Source organism: Lepisosteus platostomus, chromosome 14, assembly GCF_059453375.1.
Source record: "Lepisosteus platostomus isolate fLepPlt1 chromosome 14, fLepPlt1.hap1, whole genome shotgun sequence".
In the NCBI taxonomy this organism is placed as follows: Eukaryota; Metazoa; Chordata; class Actinopteri; order Semionotiformes; family Lepisosteidae; genus Lepisosteus; species Lepisosteus platostomus.
In genome coordinates this window covers 3,007,108-3,020,001 of record NC_142624.1, presented here as the reverse complement: position 1 = coordinate 3,020,001, position 12,894 = coordinate 3,007,108, and the positions used below count along the sequence as shown (strand labels likewise).

At 50.7% G+C, this 12,894-nt stretch overlaps 1 protein-coding gene across 5 annotated transcripts in view; it reads left to right on the top strand.

Moving 5' to 3' along the window:
* The window catches only part of elfn2b (extracellular leucine-rich repeat and fibronectin type III domain containing 2b), a 95,069-nt gene that overhangs the window by 22,729 nt on the left and 59,446 nt on the right, over positions 1-12,894 (top strand). For all 5 annotated transcript variants that reach the window (XR_015926431.1, XR_015926429.1, XR_015926430.1 and 2 more), the window contains exon 2: positions 4,825-5,152. The gene's annotated coding sequence lies outside the window, so the exon portion shown is untranslated. The remainder of the gene's footprint in view (positions 1-4,824; positions 5,153-12,894) is intronic.

Below are 12,894 nucleotides of genomic sequence, written 5' to 3'. Positions count from 1 at the left end.
TTCCATGATCCAGTACAGTAAATCACATTGAAGGCATGGTGACACAGCAAAGAGAAATCAGAGATGTACAGTGCTCCTGCCACAGCAGGATAAAATATTGTTTTCTTGTATTGCAATTTGTGCTAAAAGCTACCCAGGGGATCACCTCAAATTAAATGCAGGGCAGTAGGGTCTCCAGTTACAATGCACCCCGCAGAAGCTCAGGGTTTCAGCTTCAGAACTAAAGGCCTCAGGCGCTTGGACAGGGCTGTGGTCATCTGGAAATGGCCTTGGGATTTTATTTCACTTCCAAAACACAATGGTTCAAGATCCAACATGTTTAGAAGCTGGGAACACACAATTTACATAAGATTATGATGCCAATAAAGGGTTTGATTGGGTCACTGAGGGCTCTGCTGGAGCAAAAACCAGCAGGCGTGAGTGGGTCACCAGGACTAGGACTGGGGACCACTGTTACAAAGTGTCCATCGGTTCACTGAAATCCTCGCTGGGGGCTCTGTCCCACCTCTTGATTCTGGGATGGTTTGTGGACAGCCTCCAGATTCTTACCCCAGGACTCTTGAGTTTATCCTGGATCTCCAGCCTGTAGGGGCTCACCCTGGACTGGGACACTACAGCCTGGAAGTTACAGCCAGAGACTCATTGTTTGCTCTGCAACAGATGAAAAATGTAACAGGTATATTAATCATTAAAGCAAGACATAAAACTAAGTGAAACAGAGGTCAACTTCCTTGCTCGATTAGTGATTCTGGCCCCGTTTGCGTTCAGCTGTGTTAGGAATTTCAATGGTGGCCTTTTGAGATTGTAAGATGATGTCTTCATTGGTAGTATGAGACCGGGCTGCATATTAAAGAACCTGACATGAATATTTCTGTGCGGCACAGAAATATAGATGTCAGATGTTAATTTTAAGTAGCACCTTTCATGCAATAAATCCCCCAGGCAAGTGGTACAGCAAGTAAACATAAAAAAACCACCGATGTGAAACACTATTATTTTAAATATTACTAATTTAATTGGCAGACACTATTATTCAAGGCTCCGTACAGTGAAATTGGATTCATTAGCAAATTATGAACTCATTATGAACTAAAAACATGTTGCCAAGTGTAATCTGAAGTGGAGCGGCCTAATTAATCACAGGATAAGTCAGATGCTGTCCAAGGGCAGTGCCGAAGATGAAGGGTAACTGTACGATAGGCAAGCACACTTCCCAGAAGGCAGAGATGAGCAAGGTCCTGTGATCTGATCTGTAGTGTCGGAGGGCAGCGCTGGTGATATCAGCTGCCAGGCACGCAATGTCACATCATGGAGCCCAAACTGAAGTACTAGAAAGTGCAGCTTCAAAACTGAAAAGGGAGGAAGGCGAAGTCAGGGGGGTCGTGTCGTGTCGTGGCAGAAGGGTTGTCGTCACAGTAAAGGATGCTGGGAGCCTAGTGGCTGAGCAGCAGAACATCGGCCGAGTCCCACTTCAAGCCCTGGCCCAGCCGGCCAGCCCGAGCTGCTGCAGAACCCCCTTCAGCTCGGGATGCACACTGGAGCTCCAGTAGTCATTGCGCAGTTCGCCCCAGCAGTCTCTGTAATTCCCATTCCCTGAAACAGCCAGCTTATCGCAGGAGCGGGGCGATGCGGAAAGCGTATTGTCGCCAGCACCCCAGGAAACGCCGAGGCCGAGTTGCCAGGTGACGCGTTGCTTGGGCACTGGAGTGGTTTGCCGTCACTAATCCCTCTCCTGGAAGCACATGAGACTGATGAGGCAACACAGCTTGACTTCAGCGCAGGGGTTCTGCAAAGGGTTCAGCTGGAGGGAATGCTGGGAGAAGCAGAGAGGGCAGAACTGACCAGAGTCCTGACTAGGTGAAGCACAGGGGTTGGGGTTGGGGAGTTAGAAGGCTAGGAAAGGGGGTAGCTGCAAACCGTAGGCTCGCTGGTGGGGGGGGGGGTGTCGTGGACTCATGGAGGAGGTGAACCCCCAAATCCTTCCTCGGATCCTCACTGCTGCTGTGGGATTATTCATTCAGAGTCGTGTCTCGGAGCTCCCAGCCCGCTCGGGATGATCCACTCTCCTTTTGTCTGTGGGCGTGGATCCTCTCCTTGTTGCTCTAGTGAATTTAGTGTCCCCTGAACCTAACCCCCCCCCACCTCCTGCGTTTATCCCTAAGTCAGTAATCTCCTGGTCTCTCGACGCCATCTGGCACAAACAGCCCACAGGAAAAAAAAAAATGCCAGGAGGGCCTTTGATGATCTGGGGAAGAGAGTCGGAGAGAAAGGGAGAGAGGGGATGTGTTCCCGGAATGTAATTGAGTGGAAGGAAGGAAAGCTTTTTGTGACATGTTTTCTGCTGACCCACACTGATGAGACGCAGAAAGAAAAGTGCCCCTGGAGAACATACTGGATGAGATACATAGATAACACCACTCCTGAAAAAAACAGAACCTCTGGACAAAGCAAATGTGTTTAAATGCATTAGGAAAATATATCTGAAATATATTATTTTCTGTTTAATTATATTTCAGGGACGTGTTGACATCCTGTGGGAAGAGTGTGGTTTAGTTTTCTATTTATTTTTCTGATGCAACAGTGAATCAGAACATAGCGCTGTTAGTTTTAAAATGACTATTTCAAAGTACTGTTCGGGAACGCAAGGCGGTCAGTGTCGCCGTGGCACAGCTGCGGGGTCCTGGGTTCGACTCCAGAATGGGGTGCGTGCTTGGTCCTGTGTTCTAGCCCCGCTGTTCCCGAGTGTGTGGGAGTCCTGCAGTGGACTGGTGTCCCGTCTTGGGTGTAGTAGCGCCCTGTGCTTCCAGGACAGGCTCCAAGTCTCCAGAGAATAATGGGACAGGATAGGCTCCAAAGATTAATGGGATTTGGGAACCAGGTTGGAATCCTCCATTGCTGAACGTAGCCCAATGGCTTCCTTGCAGCCCTGATACAAGCCAAATTGATGTGTACTGGTTTGGTGTGAGTCAGAGAGAAGTAGGGATCCAAATGCATATATCATGCTTGAGGAGCTCCGCTTAGAAGTCACCTACACTGAAAAGATGGCTTAAAAAAGCAAAGAATTAAAGTTTTGGTTATCGGATGCTCCCGGAAATGAAACGTTGAGAAATGTGTTGGATCTCGTCAGAAAAGCAATAGTGTGATGCAGCTGTGACAGGGCGAACGGTAAAAGTTGATATTTTTATCAAACTAAGGCACGTTCGCGGACAGTACTGTACAGCTCATGTTCACGAGGTACAGCTGTGAGGAAAATGGTGAAGTTGTGCTTAGTTTTTAGAGCCCGGGAGATTAAAATCACCAGTTGCGTTTCTGAGAACCCCCTCTGTGTACGCGCCACTTAAAAGCAAGGCACTGCAGTTCAAGACTAAGCAGCAGCTGATGCAGTCCTGGGTCTGTTAATATCTGCAGTGCCAGTACCTCTAAACAGCTTTTTTTAATCCTCCGAATAGGTGTTAAACAGTATAGTCAGGCTGCACTGGGACTTGACTAATGCCCCACTCCCTCTCCTTCCCCCCCCCCCCCCTCTCTGGCCCAGAGTTTCAGGGTGACAGCCAGGTAGACCATAGAAGCATGTAGCAGTGTGGTCGGTCTCTGCTGGATTAACTATACCAGACAGAGGACAAGGAGGGGTGAGATTTCTTGCTAGAGAGTGCCAATATAAATATGAGTCTGTTTATGTACATGACAGAGCCTAGGAGAGAGAGGTGGTTGCCAGGGACAACTGTGTGCGACTGCACACTCTCCCTCCCACTCTCTCTTGCTTTTCCTCTGGCTCCTTCCTCGGTCTTCTCCCGGCTCGGCCTCCCTCTCCTTCCTCTCCCTTAAAGCCCAGGCGCGGGGCTACGCTCCATCGATCCTCGGCCCGCGCCCGATCGAAACATCATTTTCATCTTCTGTTGCCAGGCCCCCGCGCTCACGCCTCTGTCTCCATCTGCTCGTCTCCTCTCTGCTCTCGTCCCGGGGGTCGACTTACCGGCCAGACGCAGACGGAAGGCCAGTCTCCCGGGGCCCTAAATCCTGACCCGTACTTTGGGTTCACCCCATGATAGCAAAAACATGAGAGAAGGGGATCCTTCTTCCTCCCCTGGAATATGGCAAAGGAGCGAGGTACCACTGACCCCTGACCCCCCCCCCACAGGCACTTGGAAAATGGGTAAAGGCGTCTTCTGCTCCATCCCACTTTGTCACTTGGAGAGAGTTCAGGCCTCGAAATAATCCTCATACCTAGACAGCGCTTTTCTATCCACACTCTTGTCTTCATGCAGGAACTTCTTGGTCTGGAATGACCCCCAGAGTCCTCTGGAGTTGGGAGAGTGGTTACTGTGCCCTCCCCAGGGGAAATATCGCCACAAATCGTATTTCGGGGCTCACAAGCGTGCCCTACAAGCTAAAGAGCTCAGCTGTGAGCCAGGGCGGGTCAGGCCTCGCAGACCGGGTGTCGAGGGCGGTGGTCTGGGCGGCGGAGCGTGGTGGTTGCGGGGGGCGCGCGTGGCGGGGTTGGCGTCTCTCTGCGGGAAGGAGCACCAGGCGGAATCGGCAGCTTCAGGCTCTGCGTTGAGACTTCGGGGCCGAACCCCCCGATTCCGTCTGTGCCGCCAGCCGCGCGGAGCGACACGAAAATGTTGGCGCCAAAATCCGTGCCGTCGTGGAGAGGGAGCCGCGCGCGTTGTCAGCAGTGAGCCGCGGTAATTAATAAGTGGAACAGGAAAGAACCCTGGATTTGGGTAAAAAACTCTTTGTACAAGTGCAAACAAAGTTGCGTTTACGGATTTTGAACTTGTCTCAATCTTTTTTTTTTACTTCCTTTTTCCTTATTTTCTTCAGGATCTGTTCCACGCGACTGGCTGACATAAGGGATTCCTCCATTTGGGGAAGAAACGCACCCCGATGCAACTGGATCACATAAGGGTTATGCACAGCGGAGCCCAGATTCCCGACCGGAGCCTTTCGGAATCCGCAGATCGGATCTGGGAATAACCGTCGAGAGGAGGAGGAGTGCTGAAGCCAGGATTTAAAAAACAAACAAACTCTGGTTTGGAAATCTAACCGGGGAGAAGAGGGGACGGAGAAACAACCGAGACGGATTTCATGAAGGAAATCCAAGTGAGATTCCACTGAGACCCTTGGAGGGATCGTTTTCGAAGCACCTCAGGTAAGACAATCTGCTGTACTAACATTTACATCGGGGTCTGCAGTGCGTCTACAGGAGTTTGCCGTCACCATTGGCTTGCACCACAAACATACAGTAGCGCACGTCGACTGCTCACACACGCCGTACTCCCCAGTCTTTCCTGCGTCCTCCCCGAATCGGCGCATCATCTCCGCAACTTTCAGAGAGGGTGGGAGGAGTTGGTAGGTGCACGTGGGATTTTCGTGCACGAGGAGGCGTCCGGGCAATACGTGCGAAAGGCCGTCTGGCAGGTTTGACGGGCTGCTGGTGCGTATGAATCGCGCTTGGTGAGCCACCGATCTTCACGCGTTTGACACGATTGGAGATCAGGTCCCGGTGGCGCGGAGATCCGGGAATAAGTGGAGACGCCCGTCTTGCCACAACCTCTCGGCCCCCGGCATCCTGACAGCCCCGGCCTGCTGCTGCTCCTCAGTGGAAAGCTTGCAAAGGGGACGGAACTGCACGCGCTTGGTCCGGAACCGCTCCAGAGACCCGTTTGCCACGGATGGCCATGGCAGCAGAGTTTTCGGGGCGCAGCAAAGCCCGGAGCTAGAGATGAGAGGCTTTGGGCACCCGAAGTGGGCCAGCCCAGTTGTGGGACGTCCCATAATGGGACACAGTTTGGCTTAGGGTTGCAGCCAAGGAGCATCCACATTAGCGTGGACCCTGTTACAGTCGTTTTCGACTTCTCCTCTGTTTTGCTCTGGGTTCTGGGGGGTTTCACCACCCTCCTCTCACGGTTCGCCCCGCCTCCCCGGCTGGTCACGGCTCAGGTGGCCCAGGAGTCCATGACTGATGGCGGTCAGCACTTGCAGTGGGGTTTCGCCACTACGCTCATGGGCACTGACCCATGTAGGCCACGGTTTCTCAGTCCGGTGTAGTCAAATCCGACAGCGGTAAAGTACCGCCGAGGACCGGCGCGGAGGAAAAGTCAACTGGTTTGAAAAACGGAGAAGAACAGCGACACCCCAGTGGAGGTGGGATGTGTCACCCCAAATGTCACCATGCTTAAAGCTTCAGGCGTGAAATTAACCTCACTGGCTGGATGTTCATGTCACAGTCGTTCTAGGTGTCCCGCTGTCTCGGAGCCAGATTGCACATTATCACCTGAGATTGCCAGGTATCATTACCAGCGGCAAAGCATTCCCTGTTTACTGCTATCCAGGATGATTCTGGGGACCTTGGGGAATGCCGGAGACAAATAGCTCGGCAGACTCCGAGGGAAAGAGAACAAGACGCCGGCGCGTGCCAGCTCTCCGCCTAATGACTGCTTCACGGTGGGCACTTTATAATGCTGTACCCCTCGCTGCTACTGGAGTTACTGTGTGCCTCGCTTCTTGCTGTCTCTGTGAGGAGGAGAGACGTTTGCGCCTTAGTGGAAAAATCTCCGTTCGCCTCTTTCTCCCTGCTCCGCGTGTCCATTGCCGCTGATCCTACAGGTCCCGCTTACGATGTGCGGCGTTACCGTTAGGAAGAGGGGAGTCCCAACCCGGCAGAGATGCATGGTTGAGTGGACAGAAGGACAGACCGATCAGTCTCCCCCCAGTGGTTGTATTGTTCCTGCTCTGCGGATAAGTAGTTCTGCACGTGTAGAAAGACCTGGCCTGGATTCTTGTCTCTGTGACACCTGCGCACAGGCCAGGGTCATGCGCCTGCCCGGATTAACTTGCAGGGTTCCTGCTTTGGCACAGCTTGATGGAGAAGTGTCCTGTAACCTGCTGCTGTTTGTTCCACTGGACTGCCCTGTTTCCTTGGAACTCTGCCCCCCCCCCTCCCTGCCCTGCTGTCTGTGGTACTGTGGTGTTATGCAGAGCAGACGTGAATCCCAGGATCGTTCTGTAATGAGGGTTTAAAGTTCTCTTAAGAGGATTACAGCACTGGGGAGGGGTGATGGAAGTGTGTGTGTGGGGGGTGGACTGTGGAACTAAGCCATTGCATTTCAGAATCACAGCACTGTGGCGACTGGGTGCGTCAATACATTGCAGTGGATTATACAGTCCACGCATACAGCAGGAAATAAAATGAAGCCCCAGTATTTTATTTCACTGCAATGTGGCATTTTATATGAAACACACTTTGTGCAAAACTGACAACATTACAGACAGAAGAAGGGGTACTTCAGCTTTGGCTGTTTTTAGAGGTTTCGCTGGTTTCTGAGGCTTGTGAAAGGCTTGAGGGCAGGCTGTTGTGCTTCCTCAGAGGTGCTGACTGCGCTTCCTCTGCCCGCCGCCCAACAGCGACCCCAGGTGGCAGGCCAGGGGCTACCCATGAGACGTCCGTATAGTCAGTGAGGGCCGCCTCGGTCAGGGAGGTGGCCTGATGGCACCATATTTGTGTGCAAGTGTGTAGGCATGTTCCTGCACTGATATCGGGATTGCGATGGCGAGTTGAGATGGTTCTCTTGGATATTCATCTTGAATAGTCCAGTGTTGGGGGAGATATGAAAGAGCGGCGTTGGACACTTTTTAAGGATTAGTTAAACTACTGGAATCTTGGCTGGATGAAAGCCTTGGAGTGGAACACAGGGCATGAAATGCAATGGAATGGGATGGGATGGGCTGTAACGATAAGGAGGGGATGGGACTGTGTCATGTTGTCTCCAGCTCCCCTGCGACCCTAAATTCGATGAAGCGATTAGAAAATGGATGGATAGATGGATGTCCTCCTGTGTGGATCCAAGGATTGTGACTATGAGCTGGGTTGGCTCTCCTAAAATGAAATGAAAGGCTTGGAATGAGGAGTTTGGACTGGATGGGATAGGAGGGGATGCGCTGGACTGAAAGGAACGCAGAGAGATGGGGCGGATTGGGATCAAGTGAACGGGGATTGGATGGAATGGGAATGGACTGGAACAACATGAAAGGGGATTGAGAGGGACGGTGCTGGGATATCTTGCTGCTGCGATATGCATGAAGGGGTTTGGATGGATTTGTTTCTGTGGGATTAAGAGAGAAACAAAAGCAAACCTGGATCAATTCTTACTGAACTTCTAGGGGGGATACATGGTTAATTCAAGCTCTGGAACTATTTAATCCTGATGAAATTTGACCTTAGGAAAACTGCCCTGTTTTGCACAGTTACAGTATACCATGTTTTACACTGAAATTTCCATGTAAATGTAGGTTATTCCTTACCATCCTTAGTATTGCTGTTCTCATGCTTTATATGTCTGCTTGCAGTTACGCAGTCGATGAGTGCTGGAAATAAAATTTAGAAGAAGCAGTGGTAAAAGTGTAAGTTTAAGTGCAGGTGATTTCCCATCGTGCATTTATATATAGTGGTAGTTTTCTCCTCTTTCTTGATCGCTCTCCACCCTTTTCTCTCAATCTTTCCTTCACATGATCTCTCTCTCTCCTTTCCACCCCCACTCCTTTCTTTCTCCTCTCCCTCTCAACTTCCTATCTCTCCTAAGTTCCTCTTTCTGTCTCTTTTTCCATCGGCTTTCATCATTTCTCTCTCCCTCTCCCCCTGTCCCTTTCTCCCTCTCTCCTGCCCAGCCACCCTCTCCTCCTGTCAGTCTCCAACAAACCCCTCCTCCCTCGGTCTCTGACTCGGGTCATAGGAAATTATTTTTACATGAGCGGAGCGGTGGCTCTGTGGCTCAGGATCTGTGCCTGTGGCTGGAAGGTTGCCAGTTCAAATCCAAGCAGGCCGGCAGAGGAATCCTACTCCCTTGGGCCCCTGAGCAAGACCCTTCACCCCAACAGTACAATGACCGACCCTGCGCTCTGACCCCCAGCTTCTCTCTCTGCCTGGGTGTCTCATGGAGAGCAAGCTGGGGTCTGCGAAAAGACAAATTCCTAATGCAAGAAATTGTACAGGGCCAATAAAGTGATCTTCTCTTCTTACAAAGCTAACCTGCTTAGTCATTATTTTGTTGCTAGGCAACAGGACCGTCCCCCCCCCCCCCCCCCCCCTCCCGTTTCACTTTAATTAGTAGGGGTCTAATGTAACCTTCCAGTGTTGAACGCCAACGCAGTGCTGTGCCCCCAGACAACTAGAAAGGTCCAATACCTACCCTGTCAGCCCCAGAAACATAAATATTATTGCTTGTGTTTCTGCGTTTGTTTGCAGGGCTCACTTTCTGCAGAGCAAGTTGCGGATGGATTTATTTCTGCCTCCGACGTCCACAGGTCTCTGGGAGCACGTCCTGACAAGCCAGTGGGGGGAGGAGTCACTGAGCTCCTCGTACTGTAGTATAGATCTGGGGGAAGTTACTGTTAATCCGTTACAGTTACAGGTTATGTGGGTAAAGGGTTATTTTATAAAAAGTGAGCTACATTTCAAATGGAATGAGTAATCCCTTACAGTTACTAGGATTACTTTTAAAAAGTAATCTATTGCAGTTACAGGTAAATGATTATTTTATAAAGCGAGCTACATTTGAAAAGTAATGACTAATTACAAGGATTACGTTAAAAACGTAACCCATTACATTTGAAAGCTACCCGTGCAAAGGATTTCTCTTGAAGAGTAATCCAGTGCAATGACCAGGAATACCTGTAAACGGTAATCTGTGGGTGTCTCAAGCTCCGCGTGTAATGATGACCCAGCCATCGGGAAGGGCGCGAGGATTGGGAGGCGGGTACTGGCACGCAGGCGCAGGTTGGGGCCCAGAGAGCCGCAGCAGTGGTGGAGAGGAAAGGGCAGGTGGAGAGAGAGCCTTTCCAGTGACTAGCGAGCAGGAAGGGCTGCTCGTTTCAGTTTGTGGCAGCACTCTCTCTTGCCCGGGGTGAGACCAGGGGTTTGCGACAACAACGGTGACCCTACGGTGCTTTCGCAAAGTCCAAAATCTGGGGATTGATTTCAATTCATTTATTTTTTGTTATCGAGATCCAATGACCGGTCTGAGAAATATTGGAACTGCAGCTCCGCTTTAAGCAGCACAATTAAGACCGCCCCTCTTGAGCCGGTCCATACACATCGGCTTCGGCTTTGCGATGTCCAGGAGTACCTTCTCCGCCCCAGCCTGCTGCTGGTAAAACCTGGAGTGGATCAAACCACTACGCACCAGGGAGGAGTGAGGTTTTTATCTCTCGCGGAAAGCACTTTATTTACAGTCTGTGCTCCCTATCTCACTCCTCCTCCCACCCCCCTCTTTTTTTCCTCTTTGTTGCTCTCCCACTCTCACGCCGTTTCTCTTCCCTTTTCTCCCATCTCTGTCCTCCGTATCCTCTTCAGGCTGTCCATTAGCTCAAGTCCTTGAGTGCTCCTTCCTTCTGAGCTACTTTAGAAGTGAAGGGGGCCTCATCCAGGCTAAATAATGCCTTCACCGAGGCACTGCGAGTTATCTGCTCCTGCAAAGGTCATTTTAAGGCACTGATGAGATTTTACAGGTTCCTTAAGATCTGTTGAAAAGCTGACAAACAACTTGAAAAGGCTGAAGTAGTACTTTCTATAATGCTGGGCTTGATTAAGCAAAAGGGAGCTCAGCTGCAGTAAATGCTGTTATACTGGAGCCCTCCGCTAAATATATTTCTGTGCTTTTCCCCCTGTGGAAATATTACGTTAATGTGCCAGAGTCTGAATCAATTAGTGTGCTGATTTTATTTTAAAAATAAAGACTGGCACAATTATTTCTTTCGCCCATGTCTGTTGTTCCAAATCGCTGTACTTCTAAAAAAAGAAGAGTCCTGAAAAAAAACTTTGGGGAAGTTCAGTCAGTAAGTGAAATCACCTTTAAAAAATGATGGAGTTGTGCTATAAGTCTACTGACTGTGCCTTACCCCTGACACTGTTGAACATGCATTCATATTTCACCTGGAGCTACGAATCAAGAATGTGTTTTATACGGCTCAACGGTAAAAACAATTTTCCGGTGAAAGTAGGAAGGTAGAGTCATTTTCTCTGGGATCTTGGGAGAAGGGCTGAGAAGCCCTGTCTTAGTTCTTGATGACAAACTCCAGACTCTGGGAAGATCACACTTCAGAAACGTGGGCGATTTGTGAACACAACTGAATGCGAGGCGTATGCTGTCCCAAACACCTAAACGCAGAAAAAAAACAGAGATACACATGCCACAGGGATACACACACACACACACGCACACATACTACAGAGATGCACACTGCAAAGACACATTCCACAGCGACACACAGACATAGACACACACACACACATACTAGAGAGATGCACACTGCAAAGACACATTCCACAGTGACACGCGCACACACACACGCGCACACACGCGCGCACACGCGCACACAGAGACATACGCCCTCAGTTATGACTCTGTCCCTGGGGCTTGCTTGGAAATATGAACTTTGGAACATAATGTGCAAAGGCAATCATCTCTTCTTCCCAACTCCCGTCTCCGGGAAGGAAAGGAGAAGGAGAGATTTGATGAAGGAAGCAGAGACCTGGAACTGTTGGGAGGGAGCAGGAAGAGAGCGAGAGAGTCAGGGAGATGGGGGAGAAATGTGGAGACAGCAAACCGTTCTGATTTATTGAGGTGCTTGCCAGCCATTCCATTACTGATCGAATCGTTCGAGATTTCATTTTTACAACTGCAGCATTATCTGATATGTAGTGTTCGGACCGAGGGAAGGCTGGGCCTGGCCAGCACTGCTATGTAAGGAAAACCAGGTCGCTGTAGTGATATCGGTAGGTGATGATCTTCCCTCTGGTCCAGAATTGCCAAACCCAGTATGATAGCACTGTACTGGGGGGTGGTACCGTCTTTTGGAGGAGATGGTAAAACGAGGTCCTGATTACTTGGCTATGAAAGATCTTGTGGCACCAGTGTCCCCTCTGGGCTTGGACAGTCCGTGTCCTTCCTTGGACTGCGGTTTCTCCTGTCTGCAGCTGATCTGCGCCCAGAGCCCAGGTGGAGCTGCACTCCAGTGGGGGCGAATGAATAAGATCCCTTCCCTGTAGGTGAAAAGCGCTGGGCAGAGTGCGCAACGCAAGAGACGTGTTCGGAATTGTTTGTCCCGGGCAACCGGGAAATGCAGGGCAGTTTTTCGACCGTTTGCGCGGTTATGTCACTGCGTCTGGAGCTGAAGGAGGGAGTGATGGACCAGAGGAGAGAGGTGAAAGTGAGGGGGGGGGCAGTGTGGGAGAGAAGGAGAAACTGAGAGGCAGGAAGAGGGAATGAGGGAGAGAGCTACAAAGAGAGAGAGGGAATTGGGAAGAACATGGAGACGAGGGGCGATCTGAAGCTCTGTTTGCAGACGTTCTGTTTAATTTACTTTTCATCCCCCGTAAATGATGGCAAACAGGAGGGAGGAGAGGACTGGACAGGAGGCACTGCGGGCGTGGGGAGGGCTACAGTGATCCGATTCTCGGGAAGACGCTGGGGGGAGGAGGACGATAGCGACATCGTCACACAGCCCTGTTCTCTGGAGCTTGCGACATGCGTACAAAGAAACCAAGCTGCGAGAACATTTTCTTTTCCTTTCCAGTCTCTATCTGTGGCGGCAAGCAGGTGGAAAGACGAAGGCTGGCTGGCTGGCTGTGCCCTGGCTGTGTCTGTTTTCAGCTCTTCGAGATCTTTCCACTGCCTTTTCCCTCCTTCCTTCCTCCTGCACAGCAGGGTCCGTGCTGTGAACTGTGAGCCCTGGATGAGGGCAACTAGCTCAGTCCACACGATCCAAAACAGATCTATCTGAGCTCAGGACATGAGCACTGAAGAAAGGTCACAGCCACGCAGGCAAGAGGTTTACTTGCTGGGATAGTTAATGGCCAGTAGATCCAAAGATCTCCTCCAGTTTCCCCAAAGAAAC